Genomic DNA, 25,139 nt, shown 5'->3' on the forward strand with positions numbered 1-25,139 from the left:
TTTCTACAGCCCAAACACTGTTTCTTAAAATGTGCACACATATTCACTTTGGATTATAGGTAAATAAATTTCAGTTTGAGATGGAATTTGAACAGCATGTGATTCCACTCTTTGGAAAGCATGTTCACTTGATATCATATCTTCATTATGTGGTATTTAAAGCTATTGATTATTAGTGTATCTATTGGATAACTGAGAGTTTGACACAGTTCACAAGGTTATATAACCAAACCCAATGGATTACAAAGATACGATGATTCACTGTAGCTACAAAACCACTTCATAGAGAAGTGATCATTCTCCTGCTTTCAAAGGGTCTCTGTAGTGCCTGAAAATAGAGTTCAAAGAGCTTCCCTTCTTGCCCAGTAAGTGCATCGTTCACAAGTTTCATTCTGGAGGTTCGCTCAGCTTTTTTTACTCTGCTTCAATCTGGGGTAAGACTTGCCTAAAGGCATCTGGACTCTTTTCCCACTATAAATAAGAGGTCCCACACATATCAGGTATAGAAAAGGGAGTAAAACCCTTAGGATTAGGGTTTATCCATCAGAGTAGTTATGCTGCTCTATCTGATTTTGACTTGAACCAAGATTCTTTCTTGCTCCATCCACTTTAGTTGCTTTCCTGAGCATGACCACCCAAGCTCGTGGCATTGTAAACTAGGTTCTCATGATCTCTTCTCTACTGCCTTCAGTTTGTCTCATTCTGATGCAACCAACACTGTGATCATTTGCCTTCCCTTCTCAAAAGCATGAAATGATTCCCTACTGCAGAGGTCAACAATCTATAACCTGCGCATCGAATCTGGCCGCCTGAAGCTTTGTACAGCTTGTGAACTAAGAATGGTTTTTACATGTGAACATTTGTAATGCATTTGTTGGGTACACTAACCTTGAACCCCAATCTAGCAAAACGTGATCCCCAAAAGAATTTTGTACTATAGTCCTATATTACAAAAAGTACTCTATTCTTCTTCTTAACATCATTATTATTATATTTGGATTTCACTGTGAGAATTTGTTCTCTCTCTTGTTGTTTAAGTACTTACATAATACCCTTGATTTTGCCTCTTGGCCTGCAAAGACTGAAGTATTTGCTATCTGGATCTTTAGAGAAAAAAGGTTGTTGGCCTGTGCCTTAGCACATTTAGAATAAATCTGAATCTTGTAACCTGAGGTTCAAAAACTTTTTCATAATCTCGCACTTGACCGCAACCTATACTTTCACTGATCTATTTATTGTTCTACGCTTTCCTGCCTATTCTCTTTGTCCTTTTCTCTTTCTCTGCAATGTCCTTCCCCTTCCATCTCTTGATACTAACGCCATCCCCTTTCTATGAAGTCTTTTGAGATTTCCACTGCTTGATTACATTTTCTCCTCATTTCTCTTGCATGTTACAGTATACCTTAGGTATAATCAGTCTTCAGCTAATTAGGGTAATAAGACTACATAAGTGTTGGGGGCAAGAGTGAAGGAGGAAATAATATAGGCTGTCAAAGTTAGAATATGTCTTAAAGTGGATATAAGGTAAACTTATTCGCTTGCGATTAAGTCTAATGTATAGTGAGCACTTTCTTACCTACCTTTCCAGAAGTCGTTCACCCGCCTTCTAACCACAGCCCAATGTCCAGGCCACATGATCTGAGAGTAGTTCTGCCCTCAGTCTATGAAGAAGTACATGACTTTGGCTTAAGTCATCAGTGCATTACATCTCCTTTGCCAAAGTGGTCAGGGTGCACATATGACTTGGGCTAATCTGGAGTGAATCTTCGGGCCTTTGCTTGGAATACTTGGAAATACAAAGTGGAAATACATAGCCTTCTACAACCATCTTGCAACCAGAATGGGAGAAACCATCCAAGAATGGAATCAGAATAAAGGAAGAGGAGCCAAAATCAAAAGGGAAAAACAGAAAGTTTAATAACATCATTTGGTCCTTTATATCCACCTGCATCTGAACCTCAACCTAACTATGGACTTCAAGGTTAGATAGCCATCTAATTTCCTTTTCTGAAAACTAGTTTGGGTGAGGGCTTCTGACCTTAGGGACCATAAGATCCTGATAAAAGAACACATCAATCAGTCTGTACGTGTCTTTCAGAAGTATGACAAGAATTCAAATCCAGTTGTCTGGAAGAGAACAAGACAGGAAGAAGTACATGGTGCCGGCTGCTGCTGGTGGTGTTTGGTGTCTCCACTCTCATCATTCTCTCCCTCTCTGCTAAGCAAACATGCAATGTGCTACAAGAAATTACAGGATAAGTTCATTTTTAAAAATCCGAAAAGCAAATGAGTCATTTGACCCCCATCCCATATAAAATTCAAGATCACATTTACCTACACATAATTAGAAAGGAAAGTATTGTTACTAGGTTGACATAATGCAGCAAGGTTTGCAGTTCATAACAATATATCAAAGTTTTCATTGATTCATCGTCATTTTATGTTATTGTACTTATTTATTTATTTACTTAAGAGAGAGCAAGGGGGCCCTAGTAGGGGGTTGTTTTTATTTATTTATTTAAGAGAGAGTGAGGAGGTGCTAGAAGGGGGCAAGCCAGAGGAGAAGGAAGAGGGAGAGAGAATCTCAAGCAAACTCCACACTGAGCACGGAGCCTGACACTGGGCTCAATCCCACGACCCTGAGAGCATAAACTGAGCCTAAACCAAGAGGTGGACACTCATCCAGCCAGGTGCCTCCATTTTAAATATAGACATACACATGTAAGTCTGAATATGTTCACCTGTATTTATCATGTTTGAACTTAAAGTGGTTTAGTCCAGTGCTAACTTATTGAAAATTAATCGTAGTGTATAGAACTAGCCAGAGATAGGTGGTAGATGGGAGTAATAGGAAAATGCCCTTAAAACCAGAACTTGTTCTTCTGGCCATAATGGAATAACAGAAGCTAGATTTACCCTTCCACCTCAAACAGCTTGGATACAGTTGGTGTACAGACATTGGACAATAAGCAGCACAGGACAGCCCATAAGGGAGATAAGGGGACAAATGAGGTGAGAGCCCAAGGGATACCACAGCTCACAGGCAGCAATGCAGGCAAGAGGAACACAGGCCAAAGCCAATAGTCTCATTGGATTGGGGAGCAAGAACTGAGAGTTTCAGGAGGCTGAAGCAACTGAAATTTACAGGTAAAACATCAGAGAAGTGAGAGCTACATTGAGAGAGTCATAATTCTCAGAGCTTTGCAGAGAAAACCCCTCACGTTTTAATCTCGGTGTGGGAAAACTATTGAGGCTGAGGAGAGAATCACTGGAAAGGGGCAGGAGGAAAATCCCTACAGGGTTATTCCCACAGGGCTGAAAATAGTTCAGATTTCCACTGATACTGGATAAAGTGTTCAGAAGAGCAGTGTTTCAGTAGTGAAGTCACGTAAGCTCTGGACTCAAGGCTGTTCAGACGAAGTAGATCAACGGGTACCTGAGGCTAGGGATAGAAATGGGAGATTTATTACAAATTGCCTTGCAGGAAATTTTTTGGAGTGACAGAGAGGTACTAAAAATAGAGTGTAGTGATGATTACACTCTACTGTACAAATTTACTGAACACCATTCTGATGAGCGAGTCTAATGGGTGTTGGTTTTTTTTTAAGATTTTTTTTTTAATGATTTTCTTTATTTATTTGACAGAGAGAGAGAGAGACAGTGAAAGAGGGAACACAAGCAGGGGGGAGTGAGAGAGGAAGAAGCTGGCTTCCTGCTTAGCAATGAGTCTGATGCGGGACTTGATCCCAGGACCCAGAACCATGACCTGAGCTGAAGGCAGATGCTTAACAACTGAGCCACCCAGGTGACCCTAATGGGTGTATTTTATCATATATTAATTATATCTCAATAGAGCTGTTAACAACCAACCAAACAAGATTACTCTGTGGCTACACCTATATCACTGAAATCATTTTCAAGTATCTTTTACAGTTTGGGCTGTGATTTGACTCTTCCATTTGACTAAGTTCATCAAAGATAAGGACTGAAACTTGCACACCTTTGCAACTTCTCCACTTATTAGCTGGGTCTCCTGCTCATAAAAAATATTCAATACATATTTATTGAGTGTTTTAGGACCTTTTTTTTTTTTTTTTTTTTTTTTTTCTTCCTGGATTTTTAGTTTGGCTCTTCCTTGCTAGCCTAACTTAACTGCATGCCATATTTTACCGCCACAAATACTAAACATACAAAGTATACTACTATTTGCCCTTGAATACACTTTTTTTAAACACTGTTCTAGTATAAAGGCCTGTTATTTGTCATTGGGTAGCAGGGTCTGAAGAGACAAACAAATTGAGCAAAAGACAAGGACCGATTTGTGTTTCCAGTAGCATCAAAAGTAATGAATATGGTGCAAAAAAAAAAAAAAAGGGCAGAGATGAAGATGGTGCTATTTTAACACTTAACTGTTATATTTACTTAAACTATTCCTTCCTTTTCCCATCAGATACGTTCACTCTACAAGGGGAAAAATAGTAAAGCTTCCTATTCATCTGGCTTAGGAAAGAAAAAAGAAAAATGAAAAAAAAAAAAAGAAATTTTTTCCAGAAACCAGAAAGTCTGCAGAAGGACACACCTTGTCCTAATCAGATATCAAAACAAACAGAGCAACTCATAGAACCCACTTCAAATAAAGTATTCCTCTTACCCAAAATTCTTGGGGAAAAAAATAAAACCAAGAAAATATGACTGTCCTATGTAAACTAAATAAAAATAAGGTATAATTGTGGGCAAAAGTCCCTTGAAACAGATGTAATTAGTTCTGCCACTGAAAACAAACAAATCTTGTCCTGAAGTAGTAAACAGATGAATCACAAATACTAGCTAACATGGTCTAAAATTCATACAGAATACCAGTCACCTATCTTGACATCATAGTCATGAAATCCTTGACAGTTCTCTTCTGTTTTATTTTTTTTTAAAGATTTATTTATTTATTTATCTATTTGACAGAGAGAGAGATCACAAGTAGGCAGAGAGGCAGACGGGGGGTGGGGGAGAAGCAGGCTCCCTGCTGAGAAGAGAGCCCGATGCAGGGCTTGATCCTAGGACCCTGAGATCATGACCTGAGTCAAAGGCAGAGGCTTAACCCACCAAGCCACCCAGACACCCCCTAAAATTTTAGAGAAAGAAAAACTTATATATATACAAATAAACACGATGAAGGGATGGAATATGATTGTAAAGATGAAAATTTAAAAAGACTCTAAAAAAGAAATTGATAAGGTAAGAAGTTGGTTGAAAAAAAGAAAAGAAAAAAAGAGTAAAGAATGTGATCAGGCTGGAGACTAGAACAAAGCTATGCCCTATACTTTGATCTATTAGAATAAATTGTATCCCAAAATTTTAAAGAAAAAAACCCCTATATGTATAAAAAAAATAAGTTTAAATACAATGAAGGGATAAACTCTGACTATAACAATGAAAATTTTAAAAGATTTAAAAAGGTATTGATAAGATAAAGATAGCTAAAAATGTTAAAAAAGGAAAGAGCAAAATTTTTAAAAACTAGAATAAGAAAAAATAAAATAAAATAAATTTAATTTTGAAAGACTAAAGGATCGTGCGGAAAAGGCCATGAATTCTATGTGTTGATTTTCCCTAGCTCTGGAGTTCCACAGTTCTTATTGGTCAGTGAACTTGTTCTTGGCTGGATGCTCTTGCTGATCTTCTGGGGGAAGGGCTTCTTGCAATGATTCTCAAATGTCTTTGCCTCAGGTGGAATTGCACCACCCTTGCCAGGGGCCAGGCTAAGGAATCTGTTTGGGTTTGCTCTCAGGAGCTTTTGTTCCCTGAATGATTTCCATAGAGCTTTGGAGGATGGGAATGAAAATGGCAGCCTCCCAATCTTCAGCCTGGAGGAGCAGAGAGCTCAGGGGCTCACTTCTCAGTGTGCCTTCAGAGAGAAGCGGTCAGTCCCTCCCATCTCCCTGGTCTCTCGCCACACTAGGAGCTTACATGGCCTGTGACTGACATTTTTATTTCTGATGCAAGGCTCTGTTTGGAGTCTCCAAACCCAGCTGATTCCTGCAGCACATTCCTGAGCTGCTCCTCTGGGATCAAGAAGTTGAGTCTCCCGGATTTGCTGCTTGTTGGGTCCCTGCCCGAAGAGCAGTGGCCCAACTCTGCCTCAGATCATGGTTTAAGGTAAACCTGCATTGAGCCTCCCTTCCTTGGCTCCATCTCTATAGCTGAGGTCCTGAGACCTGATGATATTTAGATCTCCTACTTCTCCACCATCTTGCTCCTCTACCTCTCTCTCCATAGAATTGTTAAGTAGATCAAATTTTATTATAAATTTTGCATAATATACATATCAAAATTGAAAAAAAACCTAAAGGCTAATCGTTTTTTTCTAATTTAAAATCAACTAATTAACATTAGTGTATTATTAGTTTAAGAGGTATTTAGTGATTCATCAGTTGCATATAATACCCAATGCTCATTCCATCAAGTGCCCTCCTTAATGCCCATCACCCAGTTATCTCATCCCCCCACCCCTCTCCCATCCAGCAATCCTCGATTTGTCTCTTACAGTTTAGAGTCCTTTATGGTTTGTCTCCCTCTCTGATTTTGTCTTATTCTATTTTTCCTTCCCTTCCCCCGTGTCCATTTTTTTTCTTATTGAAATTCCACATATGAGTGAAATCATATGATACTTATCTTTCTCTGACTAAAGAAGAGATGGTACATATATAGTGGAATATTACTCAGTGATCAAAAAGAATAAAATCTTACCATTTGCAACAATATGGCTGGAAGTAGAGCTTTGGGTTTTTATTAAAAATATATTTATTGGGAGGGGCGCCTGGGTGGCTCCATCATTAAGTGTCTGCCTTTGGCTCAGGTCATGGTCCTAGGGTCATGGGATCAAACCCACATCAGTGGCCTTGCTCCATGGGAAGCCTGTTCTCCCTCTCCCACTCCCCCTGTTTGTGTTCCCTTTCTCACTGTGTGTCTCTCAGTCAAAAACAAAACAAAATAAAATAAAATCTTAAAAAAAAGATTTATTTATTGGGGTGCCTGGGTGGTTCATTTCATTAAACATCGAACTTCCCCTTAGATCACGATCTCAGGGTCCTGGCATAGAACCCCATGTAGGGCTCACCTGGAAGTCTGCTTGTCCCTCAGGCTCTCCCCCTGACTCATGCCCTCTCTGTTTCTCTTCTCACAAATAAATAAAAATATTTTTAAAATAGATTTGTTTATTTATCTGAGAGAGAGAGAGAGAGAGAGAGCATGGGCAAGTGGGGAGAGAGGCAGAAGGAGAGAGAATCCTGAAGCAGACTCCCCACTGAACACTGAGCCCACTGCAGGTCTCAATCCTGGGACCCTGAGATCATGACCTGAGCCAAAAATCAAAAGTCAGCCACATAACTGACTGAGCCACCCAGGCGCCCCAGGCTAACAGTTAAAACAAAACCAAAACCAAAACTAGAACCCAATTAAAATAAAAATGATTTTAATGTTACTCTGTTGATTCCAATGTATGTAACAACCTAGCCTTTTTGCTTAAATATACTGTATATTTTGATGTGTCAACTCTCTAATAAATTATAATCACACAATTCTATATCACATCCATATTCAGACTATATGGACAGGAATGATCTCATATACAGGTAAGTGATGATGTGTTTGAAGGGTTGCAGGAAAATAAGCCCTTGTTGAGTACTTTCCTCATATGTTGTTTGATGCCTGAAATTCCACTATATTAATAGTAAATAGTGGTAGTCGCAGAGGCTGTAATAGTGACTGCATATTAAGCAACTACTGTATTAGTCTCTGACACATGCTTTTTATATGTTGCACAACTTAACCTGGAAATTTTGCAAGGCTGAGATGCTTTATTCTCAATTTACAGACAATGAAGTTAAGCTCAATGATATTAAATGACTTGCTCAAGATTATTGAGCCTATGGGAGACAAAGCTGAGATTTCTACAGGTTTGGGGCACTTCAAAACTCTTTCCTCTGGCCCATACAGCCTTCCAATGGTCAGCATGTCTTCCCGTCATCCAAGAATAGCCAGGGTATCTGTGGGCTACCCGACTGGAATGGAGCTTGCAGGTATGTTTAGTGCTCCAACACGATGACACTTTAGGAGATTTCTCAGAAAAACATGAGTTGTAAAATAAATGTCAGGAGATCTGGTAATACTGGAGCCCATAAATCCATTTGCCAACAGTCTACAGGAGCTGGGCACCCTCTTTGAGAGAGGCTGGGGCTCTCCTTTGGCTCCACCTCCACCATCTCCCTGCTTTCCTAAGATGCCACCTGCTTTGCTCATTTACATCATCTGTCCTGCCCCTGTGCTTTGATTACCACTACTTTAGGTTTAGGCTTTGTTCCTTGTAATGACCTCTAGGAAGGAGCACTTGAAGTCATATTAGTCATTTATATTTTCTTGGGAATATATCTGACATATTGCTGAGAACAGGAAAGAAAAGATGGCTGGAAGTAACTAAACCAAACTAAAAAGGGGGGAAATGAAGACTAATGGAAAGGGAGATTCTTGGTGTCAAATATAATTAGGATTCTTCACAAATTCACTTGGAGCTGATTTTGCGAGGAACAACATTTCTTTTGCTAGGTAGAGGTGAAAACACTTGTCTATGAAAGCCCATGCATTGGGCCACCTTGGTGGCTCAGTTGGTGAAAATTTCTGCCTTAAGCTCAGGTCATGATCTCAGGATCCTGGGATTGAACTCCATGTTAGGCTCCTTGCTCAGCAAGGAGTCTGTTTCTCTCTCCCTCCACCCCTCCCCACTGCTTGCACGGGTGCACTCTGTCTCCTTTGCTCTCTCTCAAATAAATAAACAAAATCTTTAAGAAAAAGACAGAAAAAAAGCCCACACGTGGAACTCTTGCCTAGACTGCTCCCTACACATCCTAAAGAAGATTTGGCCAGATTATTTCTGGCCTTATGAAAATTCTGCAAGTTTTTTTTACTGCTTAAAAATTTCGAGGTCGGTCTGTTTATATTTTTAAAAGCTTGTTTATCTTTCCCAGTAAGACTTTTAGATGCATTCAAATGAGAAAGAGGGAAATATTTTGGCAAAAAGGCATATTATGTCACAGTGCATCTGAATGTAAGCCACATAAAAGCAGTTTAACATCCTTCTGGGTCTTGTCTGGGAGGGCAAGGCAATATACTTTGCTCCTTGGGGCTTTGATTCCATTCCACATGACAGCCTCATCTACACACCAGAAAAATGATCTGAGCTATGTTATCACTGGGAAGAGGTGGCTCTAGGATTAGCAATGGAAGTGTGTAGGCATATGTTAAAAGAAAGAAAACACATTTCTCATGGAACATGAGGTGCATGGAGTATGTAGTAAAAGCATTAAAATAACACTCGACTATATTATCAGGAATTCCATTTTAATTTCTTCAGTTTGGGGTTTTACAAGTTGGGTGGAATAGGGAGAAACTTGAAAGTCTGGAGACAAAAGTAAAAACTAAACAAATAAAATTTAGAAAGGGGTTGAGGAGATGGGAGGTCAGGGAAGAGCAAAAGGCAAGTGAGATTAATTCAAAATAAAAGAAGAGCCACCATGACCAGGAGCTCTTTCTACAAATGATCCCTCATTGAGATATTTAACCTTTGTGACAATAATGTGACTGATTACTTCACATCAAAATAATATTTATAGGGCGCCTGGGTGGCTCAGTGGGTTAAGCCGCTGCCTTCGTCTCAGGTCATGATCTCAGGGTCCTGGGATCGAGTCCCACGTCTGGCTCTCTGCTTAGCAGGGAGCCTGCTTCCCCCTCTCTCTGCTTGCCTCTCTGCCTACTTGTGATCTTTCTCTCTGTCAAATAAATAAATAAAATCCTTTAAAAAATATTTATAATTTGTTGTTTCAGAAATTCTTCTGCTAAATCCTAGTCACTGGCCCAACTTAGGATCTATAACTTAGGGGTACGAAGTGCTTCTCAACTTTATTTATTTATTTTTTTATTTGACAGACAGATCACAAGTAGGCAGAGAGGCAGGCAGAGAAAGAGGGGGAAGCAGGCTCCCCGCCAAGCAGACAGCCTGATATGGGGGACCCTGGGATCAAGACCTGAGCCGAAGGCAGAGGCTTTAACCCACTGAGCCACCCAGGTGCCCCAGTGCTTCTCAACTTTTAAAGAGATAGTTATTTCACTTCTTATATTTGACTCCTGATAAAACACCACCACACTGGGACACCTGAGTGGCTCAGTAAGTAAAGCATCTGCCTTCTTCTCAGGTTGTGGTCCTGGGGTCCTGGGGTCCTGGGGTCCAGGACCACCATTGGGCTTCCTGCTTGGTGGGGAGTCTCCTTCTCCCTCTCCCTGCCACTACCCCTGCCCCCACTTGTGCTCTTTCTCTCTCTCAAATAAATGAAACCTTAAAAAAAGAAAGAAAGAAAGAAAAGAAAAGAAAAAGAAACACCACCACTAATTTTACTAAAAATACCTGTCCTTAGAATCTGAAATAAGAAGTATGTGGTACTTTGAAACTTTATTTCATATAAGATGCAGAGTCCTCCATTTTGGCACATGGGACTGAAACCCACTTCTATCTTTGCAATTCACCGAGGTTAGTTCGCTCTGTATATAGGATCACAGTCATCATCAAGCTCTTGTTTTCTTTCCATTGTCTTTCTTGGCTCAGCGGCTGCATCCTCACACATAACACATTGGTGGTAAATAACATCTGAGGGTCCAACAGGACATTTTGAAATACCAGCATGGCAGGGCTTATTTCTTTAACAGGTGTGCATGTGAATCTAGGGCTTGTCCCTGACATAGAAGTCACAGCCTTTTAGGACAGGTTTGAAGCCAAGGTAGCTAATATTGAAGGGCCAGATCTGCTCTAATCACACCAAAACTTAAATATGGCAGAATTTTCTTGAAGAATTAGATCGCTTTCTAAAGAAGGACTGAAGCCTGTAGTTTGGAAATGTAAAGTGGTATCTAACAATTGACATGGCTTTATCAATGATAGAGTTTGTGGTTGTTTTTTAAATCTTGCAATATTTGTTTAAAAAAAAATACTCTTGAGAGGAAAAAAGTAGTTTGGTTAGTCCAAGATTAGATTTTTAGTGTCACATTACCACTAACAATGGTGGATTATTATCATGGCTAGAATAAAATTTTGCATCAGGAATTTTATTTTACATATAGGAAAGCAAACTCCAATTTTTATTTTATGAGTCTTCGTTTAAACATTTTTATTCCTATATCCTTCAGGAGTTGTGCACAAAAGCATCTGTTGGTGTGTTCTTGGGGACCACTAACATTTTTTTAAATTGAAGTACAGTTAACATAGAATGTTATGTTATTTTCAAACAGAGGAGACCACTCTCTTGCTAGACTCCATGATTCCAAGTTAACTCATTCTTCAAAACCCAACTCAAAGAAAAGATACATGTACAAGACTGTCCTTCATAGTAATACCTATCACAATAGATAGTTGTAAATCAACCTAAATATCTTACAGTAAAGGATATTTATGTAAAGGAATACAGGAAAGGAATACTATGTAACCAGTTTATTTCTTTTTTTGATGGTTAATGATATGGGAAAATGCTTAAGACATATGTTGATTGAAAAGAATGAACAACAAAATTTTATATACAATATGAACTCAAATCCTACACATACACACAAAACAAGCACTGCAGAATGTCAGCTGTGGTTTCCACTGGGTGGTGGGGTATTAAGTGATTTTTAAAATCTTTTAGAGACTTCTCTATATTTTTAAAATTCTCTACAATGGATTTGTTACTTTCACAATTAAAAGAAAGCCAATAGGGGTGCCTGGGTGGTTCAGCAGGTTAAAGCCTCTGTCTTCCACTCAGGTCATGATCCCGGGTCCTGGGATCAAGCTCCACTTTGGGCTCTCTGCTCAGCAGGGAGCCTGTTTCCTCCTCTCTCTCTCTCTCTCTCTCTGTCTGCCCCCTTCCCTACTTGTGATCTCTGTCTGTCAAATAAATAAATAAAATCTTTAAAAAAAAAGAAAGCCAATAAATGATAATATAACTTTACAAGATCCAGCTCAAATGTTTCCTCTCTGAGGCCTTCACCAACAAGTGTTGTTCTTCCTTCATATTCATATAAAACTTAGTATATATCACTCCTACCATTCTCTACTCTGAGCCAGAATGATTGTCTAGAAAGTAAATCTTCTGTCCCAGCAGTTCTACTTCTAGATATCTACCTAAGAGAAATGAAAACATATATCCATTCAAAAACTTGTACACAAGTGTTCATAACAGCATTATCCATAATAGCCCCAAAGTGGACACAACCCAAATAACCATCAACTGATGAACAGACAAATAAAATGCACATACTTATAATGGGTGGTAGGCAAACCACTGTATCCAAATTCCCAGGATCTGTGAATATATTATATTACACGGCAACAGGGAATTACTAAGGAGCAGCTAAAATTAAGTTTGCTAATCAGCTGACCTTGAAATAGGGAGATTATTCTGGGTTATTCATGGGGCCCCAATGTAGTCACAAAGATTCTTAAGAGTGGAAGAGGGAAGAAGGACAATTGGGGTTATATAATGTGAGAGGACTCAATCTGCTGTTTCTGGCTTTGAAGATGGAAGGGGACCACTAGCCAAGAAACGTGGGCATCTTCTAGAAGCTGAAAAAGGTATGGACACAGATTCTTCTCCAGCGCTTCCAGAAAAGTGTGCTTCCCTGACGACACCTTGATTTTAGCCCAGTGACACCAACACCAGACTTCTGACTATAGAACTGTAAGATAACAAATCTGCATCATTTTAAGCCACTAAGTTTGTACTAAATTGTTACAACAGCAATAGAAAACTAAAACAAATGTTATTTACCAAAAAAAGGAGCAATTACTGATACATGCTACAACATGGATTGAAAACGTTAAGCTAAATAAATGAACCCAGTCACAGTAGCTTGTATATTGCATGGTTCCATGCAATATGTGTCCATGAAATGTCCAGAATAGGCAAATCTGTACACACAGAATGACTTTTCTTTGCCTACAGGTGGAGAGGGGGGTGTGACTGTTAATGGGTACAGAGTTTATTTTTGGAGACATGAAATGTCCTAAAGTTGATTGTGATGATGGGAGCACAACTCAGGGAATATACTAAGAATGATATCATATGTGCATTATATCTCAATAAAGCATTCATACAAATATATATGCATGAATATATGTGTGTGCATACACACATGTTTGTGTGTGCACACACATGTATTTTCTACAGGAAAATCTTCAATGGTTTTGCTGCCCTAAAAATGAAAATCTATTAAAATTTTTTTTTAATTGAAGGGAGTCTTGGGGCCCTGTGTGGCAACTACAGGATCTGAAGATCCAATCAGAGTCTCTGAAGAAGAGGAGAAAGCATAGGCCTGAAAAAGTACTCAAAGAAGTTATGGCTGAAAACTTCTCAAATCTGGCAAGAGATAAAAACCTACAGATTCAAGAAGCTGAGTAAAACCCCAGTGAGATAAATCCTAAGGAACCCACACCAAGACCATAGCCAAGTATCTGAAAACTAAAGACAATGAAAAAAAATCTTCAAAGCAAAAAGGAACAACACTTTGTCAATAAAGAAATAATAATTCAAAAGACAGTAAAGGTCTTATCAGATACCCTGGAGGCCAACAAAACTGACACAACACCAACACAAACTGGTCTAGATAATGCAGCAAACATAGCCCCTCGTTACCTGGTCCTTATTCATCCTAGCGGCAGCCTTTGCCACTTTCTAGTATGTATCCCAGGACCCAGACATACTAAATGATTTGTAGTTTTTCTCATCTCTGTACCTTTGCAAAAATTGATTTTCTGCCTAGAATATCCTTAGCCCTCTTCTTTATCTTACCTCCTCCTGTTAGCTTTTCTGTACTCAGTTTTAATTTTACCTATGGGAAGATTCTCCTGCATCATTCCTCAAGGTGAGGTGAGTCCTCTTTGACAATTTCTTATATTTGCTGGTCTCCTCTATTAGACCATAAACTCTTAAAGTCTTATTCTTAATAGCTAGTATAGGATCTAGCACATGCTGGCACTAAATTTATTAAAAAATATTTACTGATGATTACTATCTCAATTACAATGCCTCCTGGATTGTATTATAAATTGTGTCCTTACTTTTTCAATAGATCATGACCTTCTCACTCTTAGTCAACTTTGCATTCCTTAGGCAACACAATTCCAAGTTTGTAACAAATACTCTATAATAGAATTGATGGATGGGGTGCTTGGGTGGCTCAGTGAGTTGAGCATTTGACTCTTGATTTCATCTCAGGTCATGATCTTGGGGTTTTGAGATTGAGCCCCTTCTGGGCTTAAAGCCTGCTTGGGGGTTCTCTCTCTCCCTCTCCCTCTGCCCCTCTGACACCCCACTTCTCTCATGCTGCTTATAAGCACACACTCTTTCTCAAAAAAAAAAAAATAGATGGATTGATGTTATGCATAATAGTTTTTATGTTCCTTAACAAATTTATTAGAAAACACAAGCCTCAGTTTTTTGCTTTTTTAGGACAGTGACATTTCAATGGCTTTGGTTAAGTCCCAGAATGTGCTTTTAAAAGTGACAATTTATGCTGCAAGCATGATTTAAATATATAGAAACATGTCAATAATTAATTTATCTAATTCAGAAAGATTTCATTCTACAGAGAAATATAATTTGTAAAGGAGAAGTATGATCCAGATAATTAAAACTCACATATAACTAAAGTAATTTAACAATTGAACATCTTTCCCTGACAGACACTAATTCAAAACAATCTGTCTTTGTTTGTAGGATGTGATTGAAACCTCAGCAGCAAATAGAATTCACTGGTCCATTATATGAACACAAAGGCTGTTAGAATGTGCATGCCTGGTAAGTATTAAACACTGAGATTCATGGGTCCAGTGGAACAGTGTTTTATAAACTCAATCAGTCTTTATTACTGAAGCAATAACAAATGCTTTCACAGAAATAATCATCATACTCATCATATCACAAAGAGTTCATGTAATTCAAATCTGAATTGCCACATTTGAATGATCAAATATACTTTTATATAAAATAGTAATAATATTTTAATTTTGAAATCATTGTAAATGATGGTTGATTCAGGAAGACTTATGGGAAATAATCATATTATATACCCATTAACAGATGAAGAAACCAAGGCACAGAAATGGTGAGTGACTTGTTCAAAATCACATCAGTAAAAAGTGGTGGGTCCGACCCGATGCCAAAGTGTTCTGGCTTTCAATCTGGGATTCTTCTCTTTGTAGCCTGCAATCTGCATCATTTTAAGCATGTGTTGGAGACCCATCATAATACAAATTGAAAAGTTTATAGAGGAGATGAGGACTTCAAGTCCCACTGATGACCAGCTAACTGATGTGGTCATCAAGTTCAATGACCAGCTAACTTGATGATGTTAGGTGCCAGAGTCAATGGGTTGTCCCCAGATTTGGGCTTCCCAGACCTCATGGACTGAATCAGGCTGAATCATTGGGTTGGCAATGACACAGCTCACAGAGGCTCAGAAGTGAGTGACAGGGTTTTAAAGGAAGTGAGTTAGTCTTGAAAAAAAAAACTGTTTCCCCTGACTTTTTAGACCAGCTAAATTACAGCCAGCTTCCCTAGGACATAAACTAATTTACTTGTACTTATGGGCACCAGTCATTGCACTAAGTGCTTTACTCATTTCATCTCATTTTATCTCCACAAGAATTCAGTGAAACACATACCATTGCTACCATCTTGTTTTATAGATGAGGAAACTATAATTTAAGGGAGGTTAAGTAATTTGCTCAAGATCAGGAAGTAGCAAGAGTTAAAAGAAAGAATTCAATCAAGAGAGTAAGACTCCAGAGCTCAAGCTATTACCCTCTTGTCTTTGAACATGAAAACTGTTGAGGTTGTCCTATGATGATTTCCCACCCCTGTTGAGCCCAGCTGTGAGGACCACCACAAAGATTTTACATGATTTCAGACTAACAGGTTGCAAAACAAATAGCAGAAGTAAAATATACATTTTAGGTTAACATAAGAATTTACTAAGCTTTAATGTGATAATAGAATATCATTCAGCAATAAAAAGGAATGAACTATGTACACATGTAACAACACAAATGAATCTAAAAAGCGTTGTGCTGGGAAGCCTGGGTAGGTCAGTCGGTTGGGCCGCTGCCTTCAGCTCAGGTCATGATCCCAGGGTCGTGGGATCGAGTACCACGTCGGGCTCCTTGCTCGGCAGGGAGTCTGCTTCTCTCCGCCTCTGCCTGCCAGTCTGCCTGCTTGTGCGCTCTCTCTCTCTCTCTCTCTGACAAATAAATAAAATCTTTAAAAAGCACTGTGCTAAGGGAAAGAAACCAGATTCAAGAGATTCTATACTATAGGATTTTATTTATATGACATTCTGGAAAAGATAAAACTATAAGAACAACAACAACAAAAATACATTGGTGGTTTACTAGGGGCTCAGGATGGAGAGAGGGGTTAACTACAAAAGAGAACAAGGCGGGGCACCTGGGTGGCTCAGTGGGCTAAGCCGCTGCCTTCGACTCAGGTCATGATCTCAGGGTCCTCGGATCGAGCCCCGCATCGGGCTCTCTGCTTGGCAAGAAGCCTGCTTCCCCCTCTCTCTCTGCCTGCCTCTCTGCCTACTTGTGGTCTCTCTGTCAAACAAATAAATAAAAATCTTAAAAAAGAGAGAGAGAGAGAGAACAACAGAGCTTTGGGAGATGATGAAAATATTCTGTATATCTGTATATTTTTGAACTTCTTATAATGTGTTCCTAAAAAGGTGAATTTTCTGTGTATATGAGTCAGTAAACCAGACTTTTAAAAAGTAAAAATAAATATGGTCTCTAAAGCAGTGTTTTTCAAATCTCCATTAGCAAGATACAACCCATCAACGAGATGTGAATTCCATTTATAGAGTTGTGATTGGCATTTTAAAAAGTGAAATAGAATAGGAGCACCTGGGTGCCTGGGTGGCTCAGTGGGTTAAGCCACTGCCTTCGGCTCAGGTCATGATCTCAGGGTCCTGGGATCGAGTCCCACATCGGGCTCTCTGCTCAGCAGGGGCCTGCTTCCCTTCCTCTCTCTGCCTGCCTCTCTGCCTACTTGTGATCTCTCTCTGTCAAATAAATAAATAAAATTCTTGAAAAAAAAAAAAAAAAGAATAGGAGCACCTGGGTGGTTTAGCTGGTTAAGTATCTAACTCTTGGTCTCAGCTCAGGTCTTAATCCCAGGGTCATGAGCTCAAGCCCCATCTTGGGCTCCACATTGGTCATGGAAATTACTTTAAAAAAAAAAAAAAGGTGAGATAGAATAGGAAATATTAGAGTCATTACACACAGTGAAAGGAATATTATTAAGGAAGTATTTGCTTCTGTTTCATGCATATATATGTGCTATAATGAAATAGCAGAAAAATGGAAACCATGGTGAGTGTGTTTTTTAATGGAAGGAATTAAACTGGAAACTGGTTACACAAATAATGAAAAAGCTGAGAAGCCAAACTGGGGAAGACGATACAACCCAGAGATCAACAATGGCAGAAACCACTAATCCCTTTTGACTGGAGGGACATAGGGACATAACAGTGTTGTTGGGTCCCAGAGCTGGGGTCATCCAGCAGAAGCTAAAATCGTAGGACATTTTGGCTGGAGCTGGAGCCAGAGGGAAGACCCAGCCACTGTCAGAGATGCGCTCGAGGCAGAGAAAGATGGAGGGAATTGTCCTCGCTTTTCTGTTCCCCTCACCCACCAGTGTCAGAGCTGCACACGAGTGGCACCCAGCCAGAAGTCAGTTACCATAACCTGGGAGCCTTGGAAATACAGCCTTTTGGGATCATCATCCTTGAAACACGGCAGAAAAAGAGAAGAATAAGGAATGGATTTGACGGCAGATAGTCCCAGGGCTGGCGCAGCTGTGAAGTAAAATGTATTTCTGATCAAAGGTCAGATTTCAAAAGGTTTAAAAGCCATTGCTCTAGAGGACAAAGCTATTTCTGTGTTGTTGTCTCTCTATACAGGAAGAATAAAAATCACACTTTGACCGTTACAGGATGCCACATTTTGCCTTTTTGTATGTGCTTGAAAAGGCAGTTTGAACGAAAGGAGTTGGATTGGGAGACTAACCCACTTCTCTCCTTTGTGTTGGAGTTAGCCATATCAAGATCTCTTAGTAGCAAAGGGAAAACTCCTGGCAGATGTAGATGGAATTTAGGCTAGGGAAAACAGAGCAGGAAGGAAGTACACAAATGACAAATGTGTGAGCAAAGAAATGAAATGCTTTTCTCCAACGGTGTGGAAGGAAAATTATAACAGTTAAAAACTGGTATGCTGGGTATCAAGTCGTTTCTGTCAGCAGGTATTAGTGAAATGGATCCTGAAAACGGCCCGGATCTGCAAGGAATAGTTGCCATAATCCCGCAACACCAACTTGTTCCCCACTCTGATGACTATTCACTTCTTCCCATTCCAAAGCTTTGACCTTGAACTATTTGCAGTTTCTGATCTCAAGAAATAGCTCCCAAGCCTCCCTCGTTAAGTCAAGCCTAATGCTTGATTCCTTGTGTTTAAAAACACTCAGTGCTGCTCTCTCCTCCTGCCTTCTGAGATGCCAAAAGAAAAGAAAACAAAGGGGAGGAAGACAGCCTGGGCTCCTGCTGTCCTGAAGAAGCAGGAGGCCAAGAAGGTGGTCAATCCTCTTTTGGAGAAAAGGACCAAGAATTTGGGCGTCAGACAGGACATCCAGCCCAAAAGAGACCTCACTCGTTTTGTCAAATCACTACATCTGGCTCCAGTGGCAAAGGGCTATTCCCTGTAAATGTCTCAAAGTGCCTCATGTGATTGACCAGTTCGCCCAGGCCTTAGACAGCCAAACAGCTACTCAACTGCTTACACTCACCCACAGACACAGACCAGACACAAAGTAATAGAGGAAGCAGGAATCGGCCGGGGTTGAGAAGAAAGCTACTGGCGAAGCAGATATCCCCACTAAGAGGCCGCCTGTCCTTCAAGCTGGGGTTAATATGTTACCACCTTGGTGGAAAACAAGAAGTCTCAACTGGTAGTGATTGTCCATGATGTGGATCCCATTAAAATGGTTGTCTTCCTGCCTGTCCTGTGTTGTAAGATGGGGGTTCCCTACTGCATTACTCCAGGCCAGGCTGGAGTGTTTGATCCCCAGGAAGACATGCACCATTCTGGCTTCCCCTGGTTAACTATGAAAACAAAGGAGCTCTGGCTAAGCTGGTAGAATCTATCAGGACCAATTACAAAGACAGATAGGATGAGATCCACCATCACCGAGGAGGCAAGATCCTGGATCCTAAATCGGTGGCTTGCATTGCCACGCTGGAAAAGGTAAAAAGGCTAAAGAACTGGCCACCAGACTGGGCTAAGTGTATGCTGTTGAATTTCCTGTACGTAAAAGTGATAAAAAATTCTCTTCCACAAAAAAATAAAAATAAAAACATGCAGTGCTCACTTTTGGACATCTCCATCTACACCAGTCATGTAGGAGGAATGTACTTCAATCTGTTTCTTTCCTGTCTAGTCAACTTCTGTGATTTTAAAATATGGTCTGGGGAATATTGTTTTAAATTCAACAGCATCGTTAGCAAGAGTTCTTTTTAAAAAGTCAGTGCGTATTGGGTGGATGGATGGATGGGTGGGTGGATGGATGGGTGGGTGGATGGATGGATGGATGGAGGCCGAGTGAGTAAATCTCTCTTCTAAGTTCCCGCCTGCCAGGCTCAGGGGGTCTCCTCCAGCCAGTTTCCTGGTTCTGACCATCAGCGCTCCACTGTGCTGCCATCTAGCGGTAGCACGACTTCCGTGTGAGAAAGGTCCTTGCCGGAAAACAAGGCTGGTCTGCAAAATGAAAGTGAATGTTACAGTTCTTTTTCTGGATCCAGCCGCTTATGGCTCCTCATTCGGCTATCTTTAATAGTAATAGCACTTCACCTTGATGCTTAACACATGTACAAAGAACACTCACAGGATTATATAAATCGATGTCACCAGCTCTGGCACCCTATGGTACGATAGGTCCTTCTCAGTACAATAAATGCCAAAGGTCTCGGCATGTTTTGACGCACAGTCAATAGGCTCGTGATTTCTAAAAATGTGATAACCAGCTGTTTTTAGGGGAAAGTATAACCACTTTATTGCTTCCAAACTTTAGTTTCAATTTGATGACGCTTTAAAAAAAACCACACTTTTCCCCTCTATATAAACACTAACATCTTAATTGTAACAAAACCCACATTTATCCCAGAATATAATCATATAAAAATAAAATAAAATGGTTGCAAAGTTTAGGAAACCAGATGTGTAAAATAGGGACTCCACACCTGGGCATCCTGCCCCCTAGCCAAGTTGACACACAAAATCAACCATCACATGAGTGTGGTGTGAGCCTCCTTTGATCCATTGTACTGTTCTGTCATGGACTCTTTTCATCTGTAGACTCATGTGCTTCAGTTCTGAGACATTGTATTGATTTTTTGTTTTGAACCCTCTCTTCTGCATTTTCTTCTCTATTTCTGGATTGCTATGATTTAGATTTTAGAACTTCTGGCTGGACTGCCAAAGTTTCTATCCACTTTTACCATTTTTTCACCTTGTTTACTGGAAAACTTCCTTAATTTTTTCTTTCAACACTTTTCTTGAGTTTTTAGTCTCATTATCATGTTTTTAGTTTTAAGAGATTTTCTTTTTCCTTTGAGGGATCTCTGCAGTCTTCTAAAACAGTATCCTATTCTTGTTTCACAGGCGGTATCTTTTCTTATCTCTGGCTATTAACCACAGCATTCCTTTCAAAAAGTGTTTTTTTTTTTTTTTTTTCTCTCTCGAATGGTCCGTTTCCTCTGAGTTGCTTTTTTTTCTGCTTATTTCTTTGGTTTCTCTCTTCCATATTGGAGACTTCCCTCGGATGTCTGGTTGTTTTCATTTCCTCAAGAGTAAGGAACTAAAAATCTGCTTGCTGGGCCTGAGCAGGGAGGGGAAAGGGAACACTTCATAATGGAGTAGTTGGGGATTTCTACTGTCAGTCTCTTTAGTCTTGGTTTAGTGGGCTGGTCAAATTCCTTGAACACTTTTCTGGTCTCCTTTCATACAAACAAGGTTGACAGTTGCTGACTGGGAAAAGAGGCCAAGGTATCTCAGGACCTGTTTTCAGTACGATGTGCTCCATTCACAGTTCTACCTGGTGGCGTCTGTGCTCATCTCTCCTGACAATGAACCCCCATTCTCACAAGGGCTCCCCGATGGCCCAAATACGGAGTAGGGAGGAGACCCGGGGTCCAATTACTTAATCGATTCTCAGCCAGCTGTCCTATTTCCAGCTCTTTTCTATTTCCACTTCCTGACCTCCACAGGTGGCAGAGGCTGCCACTACTGGACCCCACCGGAGATCCTGCAGGGTAAATGAGAATGAATGTCAGCTTTCTGGGCTGCTGCCTGATGATTCTGTTTTGGGGAGTTTGGGGGAGTTTGTATCACCCCATCTGTTTTGTAGCTTCAAAATCTTGCTTCTCTCATCTCCTTGCTCTTTTCTCTCCATCCTGGTGAGTTTCTGCCTTCCTGACACCCCCTTCGCTGCTGTTTTAGTAGGGTCTGGAGAAAGAGCAAAAGTAGATGACTGCCTGTAATTACTGTCTTTACCTGGAAGGCCTAGAGTGGGATCTTTAAAAATAATGTCTGTTGATGAAGTTTCTATTCATTTAAAAATTCTTTAAATGTTTTTAAAGTAGGGAAATTCAGATTTTTTTTTTTTTAGTCTAACATAATTAACTTTGTGTAGATGATTTCTTCCCTTGTTTCTAAACTTCAGAACTCTTTGTCCTATGTTAAGATTTGGTAAATATTTACTTGGGTCTGTCCGAAGTAACCATGGGGTTTTTTGGCACCAGCTTCCCATTTTCTAGTGGTGATTTTGTCCTATCCCTCCTTCTGGAGTGCTCCCAGGGCCTTTGAGAATCCCCATGATGCCCTCTGTTCACTAACATTCTCAGCCAAGACCCTTTCCTTCCTTCTGTGTTGGCTCCCAATGCTTCAAGCTTCTCCAGTTCCTTCCACCATATCAAAATGTACTTGTCCAGGGTCTTCTTTCATTATACTCTGCTCTTTCTTAGCTAACTAAAGGCACCAAGAACTGCTCAGAGGAACTTTACATTCATTATTGATTTAATCCTTATGACAACCTAGTGTGATAGATATTATTAGTCCCATTTCATAGATTAATACACTGAGGCTTAGAGAAGTTAAGCCTCTCTTATCCAGGATCGGAAGACTGGTAAGTCAAGGCAGTACAACAGCTTTAAAGACTGCGTACATTCTCCCTACTTACTGTGCTAACTCACACAGTGAGACATTTAACAAATTTTAATGGCTATTTTTAAGACCATATTTTAACCTAAACAGCAAGCCTAGGAGTGAACATTTCAAAGACAGCAAAAGTTTTGGGCAGCAGGGCCTCTTATCGCCATGTAGGGTTACCTTTCTTCTCCCATCCACCCCCACAGAATGCAGTGTCGATTTGGCATTTTTAACACTGCAGCTAAAGATCATAAAAATAAAGCCATCTACAATCATGAAAAGATCTGTGGGAGCTCCGTTATAAACTATAGCACTCGGGCCGAGAAAGACAAGCTTTTAAGCAGGGTATTTAGATATGTTGGCGTGTTATTAGACACATACTTGGGCCCATCCTCCACTTCACCTCTGTGTTTTCAATTCAAAAAAGGATTTTTATTCTTCACGGAAACAAATGATATCAAAATCACAAGGCATCTTCTCTGATTATTTCCATCTAAGGTTATATAAACACACAGTATTTATGATTTCATACACATTTTTTATCCTTACTGGGCTACGTTGGTTTCCAGGAATGAATAGCAGAGTATTCTAGATCTCCTCCAGGGATTTCTCATTACCCCCTCCTGTAACCCAGAATGCTCAGCTCCTCCACCTCTGACACCAAGTTGATCAGATCCCCTAGTTTCACACACAAATACACACATTAAAGGACGATGGTGTGCACTGCATGGGACATCAGAATAATAAGACAGACTCTTTCTTCCAAAAGCTCATGTTCTAGAAAAGAGAGACATATAATATGTGATAAAAATGTAGGAAAAAAATTTTAATTTTTTTCCAGGTGAACTCCATGACCAGCATGGGACTTGAACTCACAACCCTGAGATCAGGTTCACATGCTCCATGGACTGAGCCAGCCAGGCGCCCCAAGGAAAAAATATTTTTAAAATCCATTCCTGAATTTCCTTTTTATACTTCCAGACAAAGAATGAGAGTTTTGAACTCTTTTCTTCCTTTCTGCTCCAACCCCCCCATCAAAACAAAACAAAACAAAACAAAACACCAACAACCCTGAATCTTCTCATACCTCCTCTTCTCTCAGTAAATGGCAGTGGGAGAGGGAGAGAGAATTCCAGGCAGACTCCCCGCTGAGCAGGAGCTGGAGGCAGGGCTAGATCTCACCAACCATGAGATCATGACCTGAGCCCAAATCAACTGTCTGGCGCTTAACGGACCGAGTCACCCAGGCACCCCTTGTCACACTGATTTCTTTCTTGGACTGCTACAAATACTTCTCAAATGGTCTCTGCTTTCCTTTCTTCCATTTTTGCTTCATGACAATCTGTTCTTCACACAGCAGACAGAAGCTCCCTTAAAAGTGCACATCAGCTTCTGTTTCAACCATATGGAGTAACTGGGTCTGAAGAACACTGGACAAAAATGTCTTTAATGCCCGCTTTCACACATTAGACAACCGGCAGCCCAGGCCTGTGGCCTCTGACAGAAAGGACACAATCCAATGAACCATGAGATTGTCCCAGGTCTCTTTAGGCAGTTTCCAGGTGTGGTGGAGATGGCAGGAATCCACACAGACCCCAGGAGTCTTACTGGATTGGACAGACAGGAATGACAGCTGGGAGAGGCCAAAGCAGCTAGAATTCGCACAGCACCATTTCTAGAAAAGATTTTACTTTCCACTTCAAATTTCCTTGGCTACTATGTTGCAAATCAACTGACCCTGTTGGAGTGTGTCTATTTCTTAGCTTCAATTTCAGTTCCCTTTATCTATTTATCAATCATTACATCATTACCACAGAGTCTAAATTAGCACAGCTTTAAACAGCCCTGTGATGAGGTGGCATGTAGCTTCCAGCTTTCTTCTTTTTCAAGGCCGTTAGTGTAGGTCTTTTATATTTCCAGAAAATTTTTAGAATAGCTTGTCAATTCCTTGAAAAAAAGCCTGTTCGGATATTTACTAGAATTGTGTTGAATTCAAAGATCACTTTTGGATGACTATTAATCTAATTATATTATATTTTCTAATGTGTGATGATGATATAACCTTCTACTTGTTTAGATTTTCTCTTTTTTTTAATAAGTGTTTTTTTTTAATTTATTTGTCAGAAAGAGAGAAAGCAAGCATAAGCGGGGGGAGTGGCGAGGGAGAGGGAGAAGCAGGCTCCCTACTGAGCAAGGAGCCCCACACCAGGACTTGATCTCAGGACCCTGGGATCATAACTTCAGCCAAAGGCAGATGCTTAACCCACTGAGTCACCCAGGTGTCCCTAGATTTTCTTTACTATCTCTTATCAATGTTTGTATTTATCACTGTAGAAGTCTTACACAATTTTTGTAAATTTAATCTTACGTAGTTCATTTTTTATACTATTATAAATGGCATCTTAAATTTCGTTTTCTAATTATTTGCTGGTAAATAGAAATATGATTATTTTTTTATATTAAGCTTATATTCTATGACCTTGTTAAAATTCACATATTAAATCTTCTAGTTTTTTGTACATTCACTTTGTTGTTTCTGTATAAACTATCCTATCATTTGTAAATAAACAGTTTTACTTCCTCCTTTAATTCCATTATGGCCAGGAAACATACTCTGTAAAATTTCAATTTTTTTTTTTTGACATTTCACGAGACTTGTTTTATGGTTTAGTATGTACCCATATTCAAAACTTTTCCAGAGGGGCACCTGGGTGGCTCAGTGGGTTAAAGCCTCTGCCTTCGGCTCAGGTCATGATCCCAGGGTCCTGGGATTGAGCTCCACATCAGGCTCTCTTCTCGGCAGGGAGCTTGCTTCCCT

At 39.9% G+C, this 25,139-nt stretch overlaps 1 pseudogene; it reads left to right on the plus strand.

Annotated features, from left to right (window-relative positions):
- Positions 1-18,614: 18,614 nt before the first annotated feature.
- LOC132023913 (large ribosomal subunit protein eL8-like) lies at positions 18,615-19,401 on the plus strand (annotated as a pseudogene).
- The last annotated feature ends 5,738 nt before the right edge of the window (positions 19,402-25,139 follow it).

This window comes from Mustela nigripes, chromosome 8, assembly GCF_022355385.1.
Source record: "Mustela nigripes isolate SB6536 chromosome 8, MUSNIG.SB6536, whole genome shotgun sequence".
NCBI classification, from domain to species: domain Eukaryota; kingdom Metazoa; phylum Chordata; class Mammalia; order Carnivora; family Mustelidae; genus Mustela; species Mustela nigripes.